Source organism: Bubalus kerabau, chromosome 5, assembly GCF_029407905.1.
Source record: "Bubalus kerabau isolate K-KA32 ecotype Philippines breed swamp buffalo chromosome 5, PCC_UOA_SB_1v2, whole genome shotgun sequence".
NCBI lineage: Eukaryota > Metazoa > Chordata > Mammalia > Artiodactyla > Bovidae > Bubalus > Bubalus kerabau.
The window spans coordinates 28,515,426-28,534,098 of NC_073628.1; the positions used below are offsets into that span (position 1 = coordinate 28,515,426).

At 40.5% G+C, this 18,673-nt stretch overlaps 1 protein-coding gene across 2 annotated transcripts in view; it reads left to right on the forward strand.

Annotated features, from left to right (window-relative positions):
* Positions 1-18,673, forward strand: part of NELL1 (neural EGFL like 1) — a 1,034,994-nt gene that overhangs the window by 373,341 nt on the left and 642,980 nt on the right. The gene's annotated exons all lie outside the window — the stretch shown is intronic.

An 18,673-nucleotide genomic window follows, 5' to 3' on the forward strand; every position in this document is an offset into this window, starting at 1 on the left:
TTGTTGACTACGAGGGATAGTCCATTTCTTCTAAGGGATTCTTGCCCACAATAGTAGATACAATGGTGATCTGAATTAAATTCACCCATTCCAGTTCATTTTAGTTCACTGATTCCTAAAATGTTGATGTTCACTCTTGCCATCTCCTGTTTGACTACTTTCAATTTACCTTAATTCATGGACCTAACATTCCTGGTTGCTGTGCAATATTGTTCTTTACAGCATTGGACTCTACTTCCATCACCATTCACATCCACAGCTGGGTGTGTTTTCACTATGGCTCCATCTCTTCATTCTTTCTGGAATTATTTCTCCACTCTTCTCCAGTAGCATATTGGGGTATTCTGGGGCATTCATCTTTCAGCATCATATCATTGCTCATCTAGAGCCTGACATCCTGGAGTCTGAAGTCAGGTGGGCCTTAGGAAGCACCACTACAAACAAAGCTAGTGGAGGTAATGGAATTCCAGCTGAACTGTTTCAAGTTCTAAAAGATAATGCTGTTAAAGTGCTGCACTTAATATGCCAACAAATTTGGAAAACTCAGCAGTGGCCACAGGAATGGAAAAGGTCAGTTTTCATTCCAGTTCCAAACAAAGGCAATGGCAAAGAGTGTTCAGACTAATGCACAATTGTACTCACTCACACACTAGCAAAGTAATGCTCAAAATTCTCCAAGCAAGGCTTCAATAGTATGTGAACTGAGAACTTCCAGATGTTCAAGCTGGATTTAGAAGAGGCAGAGGAATCAGAGATCAAATTGCCAGTATCCTTTGGATCATAAGAAAAGCAAGAGAGTTCCAGGAAAACATTTAATTTTGCTTTACTGACTACGACAAAGCCTTTGACTGTGTGGATCACAACAAACTTTGGAAAATTCTTAAAGATATGGGATTACCAGACGACCTTGGCTACCTCCTGAGAAGTCTGTATGCAGGTCAAGAAGCAACAGTTAGAACCAGACATGGAACAATGGACTGGTTCCAAATAGGAAAAGGAGTACGTCAAGGCTGTATATTGTCACCCTGGCTTATTTAACTTATATGCAGAGTACATCATGCGAAATGCCAGGCTGGATGAAGCACAAGCTGGAATCAAGATTGCCAGGAGAAATATCAATAACCTCAGATATGCAGATGACACCACCCTTATGGCAGAAAGTGAAGAGGAACTGAAGAGTCTCTTGATGAAAGTGAAAGAAGAGAGTGAAAAAGCTGGCTTAAAACTCAACATTCAAAAAACAAAGATCATGGCATCTGGCCCCATCGTTCCATGGCAAATAGATGGGGAAACAATGGAAACAGTGATAGACTTTCTTTGCTTGGGCTCCAAAATCACTGGAGATCATGACTGAAGCCATGATATGAAAAGACGCTTGCTCCTTGGAGGAAAAGCTATGACCAACCTAGATAGCATATTAAAAAGCAGAGACATTACTTTGCCAACAAAAGTCAGTGTAGTCAAAGCTATGGTTTTTCCAGTAGTCATGTATGGACGTGCGAGTTGCACTATAAAGAAATCTGAGTGCTGAAGAATTGATGCTTTTGAACTTGGTGTTGGAGAAGACTCTTGAGAGTCCCTTGGACTGCAAGGAGATCCAACCAGTCCATCCTGAAGGAAATCAGTCCTGAATATTCTTTGGAAGGACTGATGCTGAAGTTCCAAATACTTTGGCTACCTGATGCAAAGAACTGACTCATTGGAAAAGACCCCGATGCTGGAAAAGATTGAAGGCAGGAGGAGAAGGGGACGACAGAGGATGAGATGATTGGATAGCATCACTGACTTGATGGACATGAGTTTGAGCAAGCTCCAGGCGTTGGTGATGGACAGGGTAACATGGCATGCTGCAGTCCATGGGGTCACAAAGAGTTGGACATGATTGAGCGACTGAACTGAAGTGTTAAATGAGATAATGTATATGTACTATGGCATCTGGTTTATATTACTCACTCAAAAATTGTTGATATGGTTAATATTAATTCTAAGAGAAGACAGGAGGGTGGTAGAGGTCAAGACATAAAGGAAAGCAGGCAGACTCCTCGAGGCTGTGATGGGCGAGTAGCATCCTGTGCTGAGTGGTGCTGTGGAGGGTTACTTGTCAGGGTTTTGGCTCCCTTGATGGGCTGCATCTGGAAAGAATACTCACTGAAATTTTGTAATCCATACCGCAAACTCTTCCTCCCTTCCTAGGATATTCCAAATTTATAGGGCACTGTTGAAAAGCAAAAGGCCATGAAGACCCAAAGCCATGAATAATATAATGGTGGGATTCCACTGTGGAGAGCTGAGTATGGAGAGGGGCCAAGCCTTGTGTGGGAAACCCTGCAGTTCTAGTTCTGTTCAGACTAGCAGCTGTGTGGTTCTAAGCAATCATTCTTTTTCTTTAAACCTTAATTTTCTCACTATGAAAAGAATTGTAACTGAGCCCTAATATCTTTTTTCCCATTAAAAAAAGATTCACAAAATGACTTTATAGCAAAGTTAAAAGAGCAATAAAAGAAGGACTTCCCAAGTGACTCAGTGGTAAAGAATCAGCCTGCCAGAGCAGGAGATGCAAGAGATGCAGGTTTGATCCCTAGGTCGGGAAGATCCCCTGGAGAAAGAAATGGCAACCCACTCCAGTATTCTTTCCTGGGAAATTCCATGTGCAGAGAGATCTGGTGGGCTCCTGTCCACGGGTTCGCAAAGAGTCAGGCAAGACTGAGCACTGGCACATGCACACACACACACACACACACACACACACACACACTCAACCACAACCCTGTCTTCCCTCCAAGTTTCTGGTGCTAGTTTCACTTGTACTTTTATTTTTAAATTCTGTAAATCTAAGAGGTTATCCTGGGGAGTGGCAATATGGGTGACTCTTATATCACTTGTTGGTGTTTTTTGTATTTTCCAAATGTTCTGCCATGCACACATATCACTTTGCAAGTCAGAAAATGTCTGATGCTGCTCGTTTATTTTTTTAAGGCTATAAGATTGAAGATTGAATAGGCCAGTGGGAAAAAATACTCCCTACCTAGAAAAACTTGTTCTGAGTGTTAAGACTTTGAATATAGGCAATCTGCAACCCTGCTGGGCCCATGGATCATTACCTGAGATATAATGAACCAGGAAACATGCTAATAAAAACAATGCATGATGCTTGCTCACTCTCACCCCCACCTCCCAGTTGCATGGGCACAGGTGGCTGATACAGTGTCTTTGATCGGACTCATTACTCTGGGGAAAGCAGATGTGTTTGACTTTCTGCTCAGTTGCTTCGGGTTTTAGTACACCACGTTTTGTTTTATTTTTATTTTGTACATATATTAATAATCACTCAGCTTTGCTCTAAGGCAGTGCAGCATTGCCTAGAAAATTCTACCAAAACAGGTGCCAATGTTTTTCAAAAGCCTTCTTGCAAATAAAGATGGCTATTGAGTTCTCAAAACTAGTAAATATTCCCATCATTTAGAGAGAAGAAAAAAGACCAAGAGATGTTTTGATGTTGAGTAAGAACAAGCACTTTCAGTTTCACTCAGATTTGGATACTTTGGGAATGTGTGTATTTTGTTCATTTACAAATACCTGAGCTATGATACTGACTTAGAAGAATGGCTGTATGTAACATCAACTCAGGAAGGGAATGATATTGATTATGATGTTTATCGTTAATTTGACTGAATTCTCTGTTCCATGGCTTTGCTTTCCCATCAGGTCCAATGCACTCGTCAGTGTTTGGATCTGTGGACGCATATGGTCTCTACAGGACACACTGTAATGGTGAAGGGGTCAGTTCTGCAGGGGAAGTGCAAGTCCTAGCTCTGCCACTTAGTAGAATTAATTAGAATTGTATCCTCCTAACTTCTTCATCAACCAAGTAGAAATCATAATATCTACCTTAGAACATTCTTTTGAGGAGTAACTGAATATAATTTGCTTGCAAGAGTGTCTGGCAAGTTAGAGCTTACTTTTATTTTTATTGTTTTTGAGGACAAAAGATTGCATTCTGTGACTGATAAATGTGAATTGAAACAAACTTCCCTAAAACAAAACTTAACAAGGCAATAGGATTGTTTGTGTAGATTCCAAGATTTACTCAGTAATCCCAGTGGTGTGGTTTTTGATAATCCAGCCTCTTCTTTTTCTCCTTTCATTTGGCTGTTTTATGTAAATTTTGATTCAATGGGAAAAATTCACCTGAAACTTTTTTGCCATGTCACTAATGAAGTGCTCTCTTTCCATTTCAACTCCCAGTGGTTTCTCTCTGCCACAAACTCAAAGTGTTTCTTCACATCGGTCTCTCATTCATTCATTCGTGGAACATTTGAGTGCCATCCTTGTCCCACTTGTTAAGATGATTGTATAAATCAGATAGAAAAGTTCACTTCTTTCAAAGAGCCTGTCTTAGGGACCATGCTTTCTATATTATTTTTTTAAATTCCCGTTATCTTTTATCCTGCTAGATTTTACTCTACCTGACATGGTACTATTTGCATCCCTGTAAGAGTTGGCAAAGTACTTAATGAATAATAGTTTCAGAAAGTGTAGCCATTCTTTTGTTATCTTTTCCATTATGGTATATTATGGGATACTGAATATCATTCCATGTGCTAAAGAGTGGACATGGAACAACAGACTGGTTCCAAATAGGAAAAGGAGTATGTCAAGGCTGTATATTGTCACCCTGCTTATTTAACTTATATGTAGAGTACATCATGAGAAACACTGGGCTGGAAGAAACACAAGCTAGAGTCAAGATTGCTGGGAGAAATATCAATAACCTCAGATATGCAGATGACACCGCTCTTATGGCAGAAAGCGAAGAAGAACTAAAGAGCCTCTTGATGCAAGTGAAAGAAGAGAGTAAAAATGTTGGCTTAAAACTCAACATTCAGAAAACGAAGATCATGGCATCTGGTCCCATCACTTCATGGTAAATAGATGGAGAAACAGTGGAAACAGTGTCAGACTATATTTTTGGGCTCCAAAATCACTGCAGATGGTGACTGCAGCCATGAAATTAAAAGACGCTTACTCCTTGGAAGGAAAGTTATGACCAACCTGGACAGCTTATTAAAAAGCAGAGACATTACTTCGCCAACAAAGGCCTATCTAGTCAAGGCTATGGTTTTTCCAGTAGTCATGTATGGATGTGAGAGTTGGACTATAAAGAAAGTTCAGAAGAATTGATGCTTTTGAACTGTGGTGTTGGAGAAGACTCTTGAGAGCCCCTTGGACTGTAAAGAGATCGAGCCAGTTCATCCCTAAAGGAGATCAGTCCTGGGTTTTCATTGGAAGGACTGATGGTGAAGCTGAAACTCCAATACTTTGGCCACCTGATGCAAAGAGCTGACTCATTTGAAAAGACCCTGACACTGGGAAAGATTGAAGGCAGGAGGAGAAGGGGATGACAGGGGATGAGATGGTTGGAGGCATCACAGACTCAATGGAGATGAGTTTGAGTAAACTCCGGGAGTTGGTGATGAACAGGGATGCCTGGTGTTCTGCAGTCCATGGGGTCACAGAGTCGGACACGAATGAGCGACTGAACTGAACTGAAAGAGTGGAACCTTGTTTATTTTATATGGAGTAGCTTGTATCTGCTAATCCCAAACTCCTAATTACCACCCCCCCTTCCCTTTGGTGACCATAGCTTTGTTTTCTATGTCTATGATTCTGTTTCTGTAAATAAGTTCATTTGTATCATATTTTAAAATTCTACATACAAGTGGTATCGCATGCTGTTTGTCTTTGTCTGATTTACTGCACTTAGTATGATAATCTTTAGGTCCATCCATGTTGCTGCAAATGGCATTATTTTATTATTTTTTATGGCTGAGTAGTCCACTACATATGTGTGTGTGTGTATACATATATGTATGTGTATATTTATTTCACATCTTTATTTGTTCCTCTGTTGGTGGTCATTTAGCTTGCTTCCATATCTTGACTATTGTGACTAGTGCTGCTATGAACATTGGAGTGCATGCATCTTTTCGAATTAGACTTTTCTCTGGATGTATGCCCAGGAGTGGGATTGATGGATCATATGGAAATAGTTTTTAAAGGAACCTCTCTGTACTGTTTTCCTTAGTGGTTGTACCAGTTTACATTCCCACCAGCGATATGGGAGAGCTCCCTTTTCTCCATACCCTGTCCAATATTTATTATTTGTAGGCTTTTCAATGATGGCTAGTCTGACAGGTGTGAGAGGGTACTTCATTTTAGTTTTTATTTGAATTTCTCTGATAATTAGCAAAGTTGAACATCTTTTCATGTGCCTCTTGGCCATATGCATGTCTTCTTTGGAGAAATGTCAGTATAGGTCTTCCACTTATGTTTTGATTGGGTTTTTTCTTTGAGTTGTATGAAATGTTTGTTTATTTTGGAAATTAATCCCTTGTCAGTTACATCTTTTACTATTAATAGTATTTTATCCCAGTCCATAGGTTGTCTTTTTATTTATGATTTCCTTTGCTGTCCAACTCTTGTCAGTTTGATTAGGTCCCATTTGTTTATATTTGCTTTTATTTCTATTGCCTTGGGAGACTGACCTAAGAATATGTTGCTACGATTTATGTCAGTGTTTTGCCTAAGTTTTCTTCTAGGAGTTTTACAGTATCCTATCTTACATTTAAGTCTTTAAGCCTTTTTGAATTTATTTTTGTGTATGGTATGAGAGAGTGTTCTAACTTCAATGATTTACATGTGGTGTAGCCATTCTTCATTGGGCATCTGGGTTACCCAGCTCTATCCTCTGTATTCAAAATCTCCTTTTTCCCTCTTAATCCTAAGAAGTTGGTGTTATTCTCTTCACTTCATAGTCAAGGAACTAGAGACTCAGCAAGCTTAAAGGTCTTCCTAGTTAATGGAAGACTCTGGGCTTGAATCCAGGTTTGTCTCATTTTAAATTTCATGTTCTGATAACTGTTTTGCCATACCAGATGGATAGTTACATGGTGGTGCGCATAATTGGGTGAATAAGCTTAAGGGAAGTTTAGGTTACATATATATCCCCTGCTTGTCCTTATTGGCTAATTCCTTAGTCTCCTTTGCTGGCTCTTCCTTACCTTCCTGAATTCTGAACATTAAAGCTCTCAGGGCTCTCTTCATCAACTTGTCTTTCTGTTTTCACTCATGTCCTTAGTGATCTTATCCCTGGTTTTAAATATCATCTTTATACTAACAATGCCCACATTTACATCCAAATCCAGACCTGCCTCTCCATCCTAGATTCACACATTTTACTGCTTATTTTCTATTTCAACTTGGTGTGCAGAATACACGTACAACATGTATCCAAAACTGAACTTCTTGTATTCCCTACAGCCTGTCTTTCCCAACCTGCTTCTCCATCCGTCTTTCCCATTAATTAAAGGCCATGATTACAACTGCTCAGGCTAAAACCTCAGGACTCATTCTTGATTCCTGTTTCTCACATTGTCCATTTAACTCAGTAGCAAAATTTGTCAGCTAAATCTTCAAAATCCAGAATCTATCTGTCCACATCTCACTGTCTTTCCCATCATTATCTTGTATGAGTCACCTCTAACTCTCACTTCTCTGATTGCAGTAGTCTCTTCACTCCCCTCTTTGAGTCTCTGCTCTTACATACCTGCCCAATCTCTTTGGTATATCAGTGCTAATGGGATCCTGAAAGTGAAAGTGAAGTCGCTCAGTCGTGTCCGACTCTTTGTGACCCCTGGACTGTAGCCCACCAAGCTCCTCTGTCCATGGGATTCTCTAGGCAAGAAATACTGGAATGGATTGCCATTTCCTTCTCCAGGGGATCTTCCAACCCAGGGATTGAACCCAGGTCTCCTGCATTGCAAGCAGACGCCTTAACCTCTGAGTCACCATCATGGTAGAGTCTAAATCAGGTAGTGTCACTTGTTCCAGACCTCTTCAGCAGCATTTAATTCACTCAATGCAAAAGCCAAGCTTCAAAGCCCTACCTAGTCACTCATGCCTTACTGCCTAGATCTCATCTCCTCCTCATCTCCTCCCACCATTTTTCTCTTCCTGCTAGTCAGACCTCTTTGCTGATGTGCAAATAGACCAGACAAGCTTCTCACTCTGGGCCTTGGAAATGGTTGTTTCCTCCATATGACTCATTCCTGTTCCTCTTCAGGTTTTTTCCCCTCACGTGCTATCAAATCAGTAAGGTCTATTTCACATTGCATGTCATCCCCACTCCCTGTCATCCTTCTCTATCTTCATTTTCTCTATAGCAATGATCACCATCTAAAACATCTACCCATGAACAGTAGATGGTAAGCAACATGGGGACAAGAATTGGGTCTATTATGCTGCGAGTCCCAGCCCCTAGAACACTATCTAGCACCTTCTAGATACTCTATAAATATTTCTTGCATGAGCGAATCAATTGTGCATTTATTTTGTGTCAGGCATTGTATTGAGTATTTTGTATTCATTATTAAATTATAAAGTATCCACTGTGCTCCTTTGAACTAAATAATCTCATACATACTTGACAGAGGAGAAACCCAAGCTTGGAAAGATTAAATATCCTGCTCAAGGTCAGATGGCTAAGTGAAGACAATGGGTCTGCTTCATCTGAAGATCCCTGCTCTAAATAATTACATCCTGCTTGTTTTTGTATGCCAGCCTGCATTGCTGTTCTTCCCTTTCTTAGAATAACAGGTGCTATTAGTCCTGTGGGTCATTTTCTTCTGGTGGGCTGTAACATGCCCCTTCTCAGTGTTATGCCAAGGATTAACAAGTGTTCTTTGGAGGAAGGTAGGAGAATCAATGCTAGTGATATTTTTCCTTTCATAAAGGAGCACAAGGGAGTGGGTGAGGGGAAGGTGTAGGATCAACATTTATTTTAAATGACGTTTCTAGGAAAAATATTATGCCCATTGGTTTAGTTCTTACAAGGCAGTAATTCACCATGTCAGAGAGCACTGGCCCGCTGGCCAGCCTCATAGGACTTCTCCAGTTGAAGCTCAAAAAGCTCTCATTATTACTTTGGGAAAGCCTGACTTAGCTATTTCCTCTCTATTTCTGTTTATTTCTACTTAGTTTTCCAGCTCCTGCAGGGCAGAGACCATGTCTTTTATTAGCAGGGAGCAAAGTACTCATAACTATTAACCAAAGTAAACCAAACTAAATTCCAAACTGCAGAATAAAGGAATACGTGATGGAATGAAGTCCATTCTCACATGTCCTCTGTTGAGAAGATTCACCCCAGGCCAGAGTTGATATTGATCTTCATGCCTGTTTATTCCTCCACTCTACTGTTAACACTTAAAGATGCCCATGGAGTATGTGCAAATAACGCTGTGGTTCTCTCAGAACTGGGTTGTCTCAGGGATAATTGCCTCTCAGGTTCTGGGATTCTTCCAATGTAACCAGAAGGCAGAAGATCAGTTTTGTTAGGTAGTTGCTGCTGCTGCTGCTAAGTTGCTTCAGTTGTGTCCGTGACTCTGTGCGACCCCATAGATGGCAGCCCACCAGACTCCCCCCATCCCTCGGATTCTCCAGGCAAGAATACTGGAGTGGGTTGCCATTTCCTTCTCCAATGCATGAAAGTGAAAAGGGAAAGGGAAGTCGCTCAGTCGTGTCCGACTCTTCACGACCCCATGGACTGCAGCCTACCAGGCTCCTCCGTCCATGGATTTTCCAGGCAAGAGTACTGGAGTGGGGTGCCATTGCCTTCTCCAATGCAGGAAAGTGAAAAGTGAAAGTGAAGTCGCTCAGTCGTGTCTGACTCTTAGCGACCCAGTGGACTGCAGCCTACCAGGCTCTTCCATACAAGGGATTTTCCAGGCAAGAGTACTGGAGTGGGGTGCCATTGAGAATAGGAAAAAGGAGTCCAGAATGGCGGTGGCTAAAAGACAAAGAAGGGAAAAGCCCACAAAAATAGAACAAAGGAAGGTCCGAGGACCAGAGTGAGGACCTCAGATAAAACAAACAGCCCTCCTGGATAGACCAATTTACACAGGGCAGGTCATGGTGGGGTGGGGTGAGGAGACAAATGTATAAAAGGAGGAAGCCTAGGAGGATTGAGACTCCTCTTCTCTTCATGTCTTTTGGGTCGGCCCGCACTCACACCTTGAGTATGTATATTCCTTTGCTTTGTAAATAAAAGTGAGCTGTAACATGGAGCTGTAAACTGATCCATCTGAGGAAATTGCATGGGGTTGTAACACTTGTCTGTCCTTTGCTTTAAATTTTTGTTGAGACAAGACAGAACTGAGGAAGTTACACACTCCCCTGGCAGTAATTTTCTTACGGTTTACAGTTCTGAAAAGACTTATTTGTTTGTTTGTTTGGATTTTTAGTAAGATGCAGTTTAGTTCCCTTGAAACCATAGCATTTTTTCTGGACCAGTTCATGTGGTGGACAAAGATGAGCAGATAAAAGGCACTGGAAGGTGCTGAGCTGCTGATGTGGGCATGTCAGTGCTGCACAAGAGCGGGTGAAGCTGAGCTGTACTTCAGGGGTCATTGAATGCACAGTTCCTGCTGCGGCTTAGCTTTCTCAGTGGGCTGGCTCCTCTTGCACGCATGTTACAAAAATCAGGTAGATAAATCTCTGCAGAGAAACACATGCCTCTGAACTTGGTGCTTAGAAACTCATTGATTCCTTGCAGAGCTGGGCTTCTGTGGTGGCTCAGATAGTAAAGAATCTGCCTGCAATGCAGAATACCTAGGTTTGATGCCCAGGTCATCCCCTGGAGATCCCCTGGAGAAGGAAATGGTAACCCACTCCAGTATTCTTTCCTGGAGCATTCCATGAACAGAGGAGCCTGGCAGCTACAGCCCATGGAGTCACAAAGGGTCGGACACGACTTAGTGACTAACACACACGCACACTATATATATATATATATATATATATATATATATATATATACACATATAATTTTATAATTATAAAATCTAGAGTGTATGTCCACATACTCTAGAAGCCCTGATACGAATACATTCTTGAGGGGATAGAAAAATGTTTTTCACCCAGCACATAAGATTTTCTTGTTGGAGACTTTTCTTTGGAGATTCTGGTTTAATTAGCTCAGAGCAGACAGGGACATCAGTATTTTATTTGGGAAGTGATTTTTTTTTTAAGGCTCTCCCTGTGATTCTAACACGTGGCCAGGATTGAGAACTACAGCTTTAGGCAACCTCTGGTCTTGGTGCTAAGAGAACCATTTCCTTCTGCAGATTTCCTGGAGTACTTGGGCCAGAAGAAATATGGCCCATTCAGAGCCAAAAGAAACAAAAGCAAACCAAACAGAAAACACCAACCAACCAACCAAACAAAAAAAACCTTTGGAGAACACAGGGGCTTTAAATGAATGACTCCATGCTGAAGACCTAATCAGCATTTCAAAGGGCAGTAATAACAGGGAGTGTCCACTGATGAAAAGCTGGGATTGAAAAAACCAGTTTTAATTAATTAATATATTTACCTGACTACCAACTGAGTCTACCCCCAGTCTGATTCTATTCTACTCTTCTTTTCTCTCTCTACAATCCTTTCTTCTTCCCTCTCTTTTGTATCCACACACTCTACCTTTTTTTCCTTTTTCCTTCTTCTTTGATTTATATTTTTCTCCACTTTCCCCCCTCTACTTTTCTTATTTCTCTCTTTGGACAGAGCATGAATGGGGTATATTTTGTGATGTCTGAAATGTTTATTGAGGAATTGTGTGTTCCAGTGATTTATTTTAAAAACAAATTAGTTGGACAGTTTCTCTTTCTTAAATTAAAAAGCTCTCAAGTTATTATCTTTAATATGTTGCCCTGAACATTTTGCCTCCCCCCACCCACTCTGCTCTCTACCTCTTATGAGTTCTTGGAATCTGATAGAAAATAGATTCCCTCCCTGGGTTAGTGCAACACAGGTTAAGTTAGAATCACCTGAGCAAGCTAATGTTCCTTTCTCATCCTCTGATCATGTGTATGCTTATAAGTATTGACTTCAATGTTTCAGAAATGGAGCACTGAAGTACAGAACCATTTGCTTCCCCATAAATATCTTATTTGGATGTCAGGGATGTGCTTGCTGTGTTGTACCTCCCTGACATTCACTGAAGGTGGTAGAGACAAGGGTTTTGTCTTCCATAAATGCCAAAGTTAAGCTTAATTTAAACTTCATGTCACAGTTGGGTCTTACTGTCTTCCTTTGACACAGCTGTATTTTTATCACTTTGGCGTTTGTATAACAAATGTGTTTTGTTTCAGAGGTTAATCTTTGCTGACTTTCCCAGCTCATATCAATTCTTTCTCTACATCTTCCTCCTCTGTCTCATCATCATCATCACCACCATCATCACTGTGACTCCCCAAAGGCACCAGGAAAATCTAATTGAGATCTGAGTCCCCGGGCAAGAGCCTGACCTTCCAGGGCTGTCTCTGGAAACTTGATTCTAATGACTTCACCTAGATTCATCAGATTCTTCTGAGTTCCAAACTTATTTTTTTCCCCCTGAATCATGAATCTTAGATTCAGGCTTGCAGTGCCAAAGGGAAGCAGGCAAGGAAGAAGGGAACAGGAGAGGGCTTGAATAAAGGATATGGGAAGGACATCTGATTTAGATAAAGGGAGGAATCACCTAATATGTTAGCTTCCAGCTTTCATTCCCCTCTCCATTCACCACTTCTCTAACAGAAAAAGAATGGAAAAACCATTTACCGTTTTTATTTTGATGGCAGGGACATTATACCTGAAAACAGGATTGAAGATCTTAAAATTTCTCCATCCTCAGCAAGACCTCTAGTGACCTGCTGAATAGGTACTTGAGAGATTGCCAGTACAGAACTAAATGAAGTGATCAGAAGCTCATCACGATATATTAGACGATGGGTACACACACGTTTGGGCAAGTGACAGCCTGTACTATTGGATGTTGGCTTGTGAACTGAACTTTAAAATTATATTACATATTTCTTTAGGAGTCAGCAGAAGAGACTGTTGAACAGACGTCTTCTATAAGAAAACTGTTATGCATGCCTGGATTTAGGAACTGTAGATGGTTTGGAAGGGTACCTAATTTGTCCTAGTTTGGGTTACAGCCCTCTCACAATTAGAAGATATGATGTACCTCTGTGGTTGGGTGGTTTGCCCTTTTTGAGATATCATTGGATCTTTCAGTGGCACAGACAACTGTTAGAGAGGAAGTGACTTGCCTGGAGTGCCTTTTGCGAGAGTAGCCTTTTTGATATTCAGCTAATAGTGTTGTTAACCAGAAACTTGGGGGATTGGAGTCTTCTGTGATTGGTTTTAAGTTACATATCTGAGGCTAGTTAACCTATTTGTTTAGGACCCAGTGATAATGAGAACCAGGCTCTGACCTCATATGATTCAATTTCAGAAATGCTTTATCCTCATCTTTGATCTGTTTTATTTTCTTTGAGTTTCTGTTTCTCTTAGCATGTTAACTTTTCACTGTTTAACTCTGTGGGGGAATACGATATTTAATGTTGCTGATGCTTTTGTAAATAGGGAGTTCTAAAATGTATTTGTCAATTTTATTTTGCTCAGTTTAGAGCGGCAATATGTGTTCAATTTAGAGAATGAAGATAAAGATCATCGATGATTTCAGCCCCTCCACCGTAGATATAATTACTGTTCATGTTTTGGTACATTTATGTCTAGGCTTTCAATATACATAATATATCATTATTGCTAGTTTTTATATCAACATCTATAGTTGAATAAAATGGATATTATAGTTTTAATACCATATTTCCCCTTAATATTACTAGTATTTTCCTACGATATAAATATTCTTTTATAGAAAGAAAATAATCTATAATGACTGTGCAGCATTGCATTGCACAGATGTACCATTCTCTGCACTTGTATATTGTGAGATATTTAGGTCATTTTCAATTTTCACCTTTATAAATATGCTTCAGTGAAGATCCCTGTACATAAGACTTGTTTAAATTCCCATTGAGTATATTCTTATGTTAATAGAATTTTTTTCATGTAAAACACAATTTCTGTGGAACTTGCTAATTCTATAAAATATTCTTTCAATTTTTTGACAGGTGCCAGGTAGTCTTGTGTTCTGGGTAGACGCTGAATTACGGTTGAAAATAATGAGTTTGAGGACAAGTTCTGCCACTTCTTGGGTGTGTGACATTGGGAAAGGGATTCACTGCTCTGGTCATTCTTGCTTTCTTATTTGCAAAATGGGGGCTTCCCTTGTGGCTCAGCTGGAAAAGATTCTGCCTGCAATGCAGGAGACCTGGGTTTGATCCCTGGGTTGGAAAGATCCCCTGGAGAAGGGAAAGGCTACCCACTCCAGTATTCTGGCCTGGAGAATTCCATGGACTGCGCAAAGAGTCAGACATGACTGAGCGACTTTCACTTCACTTTACTTGCAAAATGCAGAATATGAAACTTATCTTCCTTTCCCTTTCCTAGTTGTTGTGAAGATCAAATGAGGCAGGGAGAATAGTAATACTTTAAAGAACTTTCTTCTTGTGAGGTTTTTATTAATATTCCTTTGCACAGCAGCTATTTTTTAATTGAGGCATATTTTTATTTATTTAAAAATTTTTATTATTGTGTAGTTGATTTACAATGTTGTCTTTTTAATTTATTCTAATTGGAGGCTAATTACTTCACAATATTTTTTAATTAAGTATTTTAGACAAGTGAAAAGACACAAAATTAAAAGAAGTAACCATGCGACCAACATCCATTTTAGAAATTACAAGACTTATTTGAGGCATTGTACCACTCCACTGACATGGCCTCTCCGTCGCCTTAAAAAGTTACTCTTCAGAATTAGGTTTTTATCATTCCTGCTGCTACTGCTGCTAAATCACTTCAGTTGTGTCCGACTCTGTGCGACCCCATAGACGGCAGCCCACCAGGCTCCGCCATCCCTGGGACTCTCCAGGCAAGAACACTGGAGTGGGTTGCCATTTTCTTCTCCAATGCATGAAAGTGAAAAGTGAAAGTGAAGTCGCTCCATCGTGTACGACCCTTAGCGACCCCATGGACTGCAGCCTACCAGGCTCCTCGGTCCATGGGATTTTCCAGGCAAGAGTACTGGAGTGGGGTGCCATTGCCTTCTCCGTTATCATTCCTAGTATGTGTTTATTACTTCACTGACTTTGACATTGTCCATTTTATTTCTCTCTTTCTGGTTGTTATCCTTAAAGTTTTAATATCCAAACTGAGCATCACAAAATCTAACATTAGTATTTTTGTCCTTCTTCTGAATAGACCATACATAGAATGCTTGAAGTCCAACAATCTCTTTCATGCTACCTTTTTCAGAATTTTAGTTCTATTTTGTTTGGTTATTACCTTAACTAATTATATTGCCTAGCTATTGTTGATGTGATTTATCCACAAGATCTTTGTTCACCATTCTTTCCTTCCTGTCCGTCTTTTGTTCTGGCTTGCTTTTCTTTTGTCAGAGGGTATCCATGAGCAATTTCCTCAGTGAGAGCTATTAGTGGTAAACATATTAGTCTTTCTTTCTTTGAAAATGACTGTTTCAATCTTATTCTTGAATAATTACCTCTATATTTAATTCTAAGTTGTCAGTTATTTTCTCTCTGTATTTTAAAGCTATTATTCTACAGTCTCCCAGCTTCCCTTTTGTTGATGCGGCCAGGTCTGCTGCTGTGCTGTGGTCGTCAGTGTTCTCTTATAGGTGATGCTTGTCAGTCTGACTGCTTTGTTTAGTCTTATTGTTTCCTTTGGTTATCTGAAGTTTTATAAAGATTGATCCATTTCTTTTATAAATGATGATAAAATAATGATTTTTTTCTATTGTAAAAATGATTTATCCAGGTGTGAATTTCTTTATGTAATTCTAAAGAAATTGTATTAATTGTACTGTATCAGTTAAATTATGTTAATTTACAATGTAAGTAATTACAATTGTGTAATTAATACAATAGAGTTGAGAATTGGTGAATATCATAAAATTTGTAAAATATTCAGCTTTTCTCTTTAAGAATTGGCTCTTTTTCACTCTTTCTCACTTCTCTCCCTTACAACTCTGCTTATATTTTCTCATTCTGCCTTTCATGTCTCTTTACCCTATTTCTATACTTTCTGTGAAAGTTCTGTGAGTTCACTCAGACTCACGTCCATCGAGTCAGTGATGCCATCCAGCCATATCATCCTCTCTCGTCCCCTTCACCTCCTGCCCCCAATCCCTCCCAGCATCAGAGTCTTTTCCAATGAGTCAGCTCTTCGCATGAGGTGGCCAAAGTACTGGAGTTTCAGCTTTAGCATCATTCCCTCCAAAGAAATCCCAGGGCTGATCTCCTTCAGAATGGACTGGTTGGATCTCCTTGCAGTCCAAGGGACTCTCAAGAGTCTTCTCCAACACCACAGTTCAAAAGCACCAATTCTTTGGCGTTCAGCCTTCTTCACAGTCCAACTCTCACATCCATACATGACCACAGGAAAAACCATAGCCTTGACTAGACGAACCTTTGTTGGCAAAGTAATGTCTCTGCTTTTCAATATGCTATCTAGGTTGGTCATAACTTTCCTTCACCATCACTGCCAAGGAGCTCTTGCTGCTTGGCTGCCTCTTATGGGTCCCACCTGTGTATTAATCAAGATGCCACCAGGGCAGTCCCAGGTTCAACATGACTTGGGGATACTGTTGATTTTTATATGTCTTCTTCTCAGGCTTTCATTTTCCTAAATTTAACATCTTATTTGTCCTGTTACATGCGTCACTGCAAAGGTTGCCCAAAGCTGTATTAGTTTTGATGACTTACTCTGTCCTGTGTCCACACCTTCCTAGGCCTGAGGCAGAAATGCTCAATAGACTGCTTGAGTCCTAGTCTCTTCCAACCATAGCCAATTTTAACATGGCCTGGGAGTTCCCTGATGATCAAGATACCTTGCAAGCCTCACTTTATAGTATCTAAAATCCCAGAACTAGCAAGTTGTTCCTCATTTAATCAGTTTAACAAGGAATTATTGGTACCTACTGGGTTCTAGGTCCTGTGGTAGGAATGCAGTTACATAATACATCAGGAGCTACATTACCTGCCAGCAGAGAAGACCAAAATCAACACAGTATATCAACAATGTGAAGGTGTTATGAAAGAGGTAATACTCAATGGAAATGCAAGAGGGTCTAATCTAACCCAGGGAGTTCAAAATACCTCACTGAGGGATAGGCTGGGACCTCTACATTAGGGAGAAGGGGAAGGTGGGTCAGGCAGCCTGCAGGGCCAGAAGGGCAAGTGTGGTAGATACAGGGAACTGAAGGAGGCTGGCTTCATGGGTGAGCAAACACAGCATCCTGCCTTTAGGAAGACGTCACCTTTGGTTTAATGCTCTGCTCTTGCCATCTTGAAATTCTTAATAGTAATGTTGAACATGGGGTCCCGTGTTTTCATTTTGCACTGGGCCCCACAAATTCTGAAGCCAGCATGACTGAGAGGAATCCAGTGTGCTGAAGGGTGGCCATCTGGGGTCGATGGAGAACCAGCAGGCAGTTGGTGGAGAGAAATGCCTGTCAAAAGGTGACAAAAACTACCTCTTGTTCAATCATTTATATTCAACAATTATTTAATGACTACTGCACATACCTGGGAGAAGGAAATGGCAGCCCACTCTACTATTCTTGCCTAGAGAATCTCGTGGACAGAGGAGCCTGGTGGGTTGCTGTCCATAGAGTCACACAGAGTCAGACACACCTGAAGCAACTTAGCATGCATGCATTGGAGAAGGAAATGGCAGCCCACTCCAGTATTCCTGCCTGGAGAATCCCAGGAACAGAGGAGCCTGGTGGGCTGCTGTCTATGGGGTCACACAGAGTCAGGCACAACTGGAGCGACTTAGCAGCAGCAGCAGCAGCAGTACATACCAGACACTCTGGCAGGTACTGGGAAACTATAGGGAACAAAATCGAGGAATACAAATCGCTGCTCTCATGGTGCTTATTTTCTTGTGGGGGAGACTGACAGTAATGGATGTAATGTGTCAAATAACAAGTGCTCTGAAAAAGAAATGTAGTAGAGTGGGAAGAAATGCTGGGGGGATACAGCATGTGTGTGCTGTTTTACATGGGTTGGTCAGAGAAGGTGTTGTTCTGTCGTAATAGACAGAACATGTGGTAGAGGGGATCATGTGGGATCCTTGTAGACCACTGTAAGTAAGGACTTTGGATTTCACCCTGAGTAAGACAGGAAGCCATTGAAGAGTTTCCAGCAGAAGAATGATACGCTTATTTATAGCTTCCAAATGTCATTCTGAGGTGTATATTGAGAAGAGAGTGATGGCAGACAAAGGCATAACCAAGAAAATCCATTATGATGCTATTATAAAAGTTGTGCACAAGAGGCTGGTGGCCTCATTAGAGTTCTAGTGGAAAAAGTCACAAGAAGTGGTTGGCTTCTTGGATAGATACATCATGATGTTGATAGGATTTGTTGATGAGATGGAATTTAGCATTTGAGAGAGTGAACTTGAGGTTGCCCTCATATTAGCTGTTTCTGTGTTAGTGTGAATAAACTTATCTAATCCTTTCCTGAAAGCAAATTTGATAAAGGAGATAAAAAAATTCAAGAATTTGCAAAGGAAACAGAAAGGAAAGTTTGGAAACAGTTTGGAGAAATAGCATATGCTTACAGTTTTGGCTTACTAACTTTTATGAGAAAACTAGTGAAATTACATTTTGTTCATATTGTCCATAGGACTGAAACAAAATATT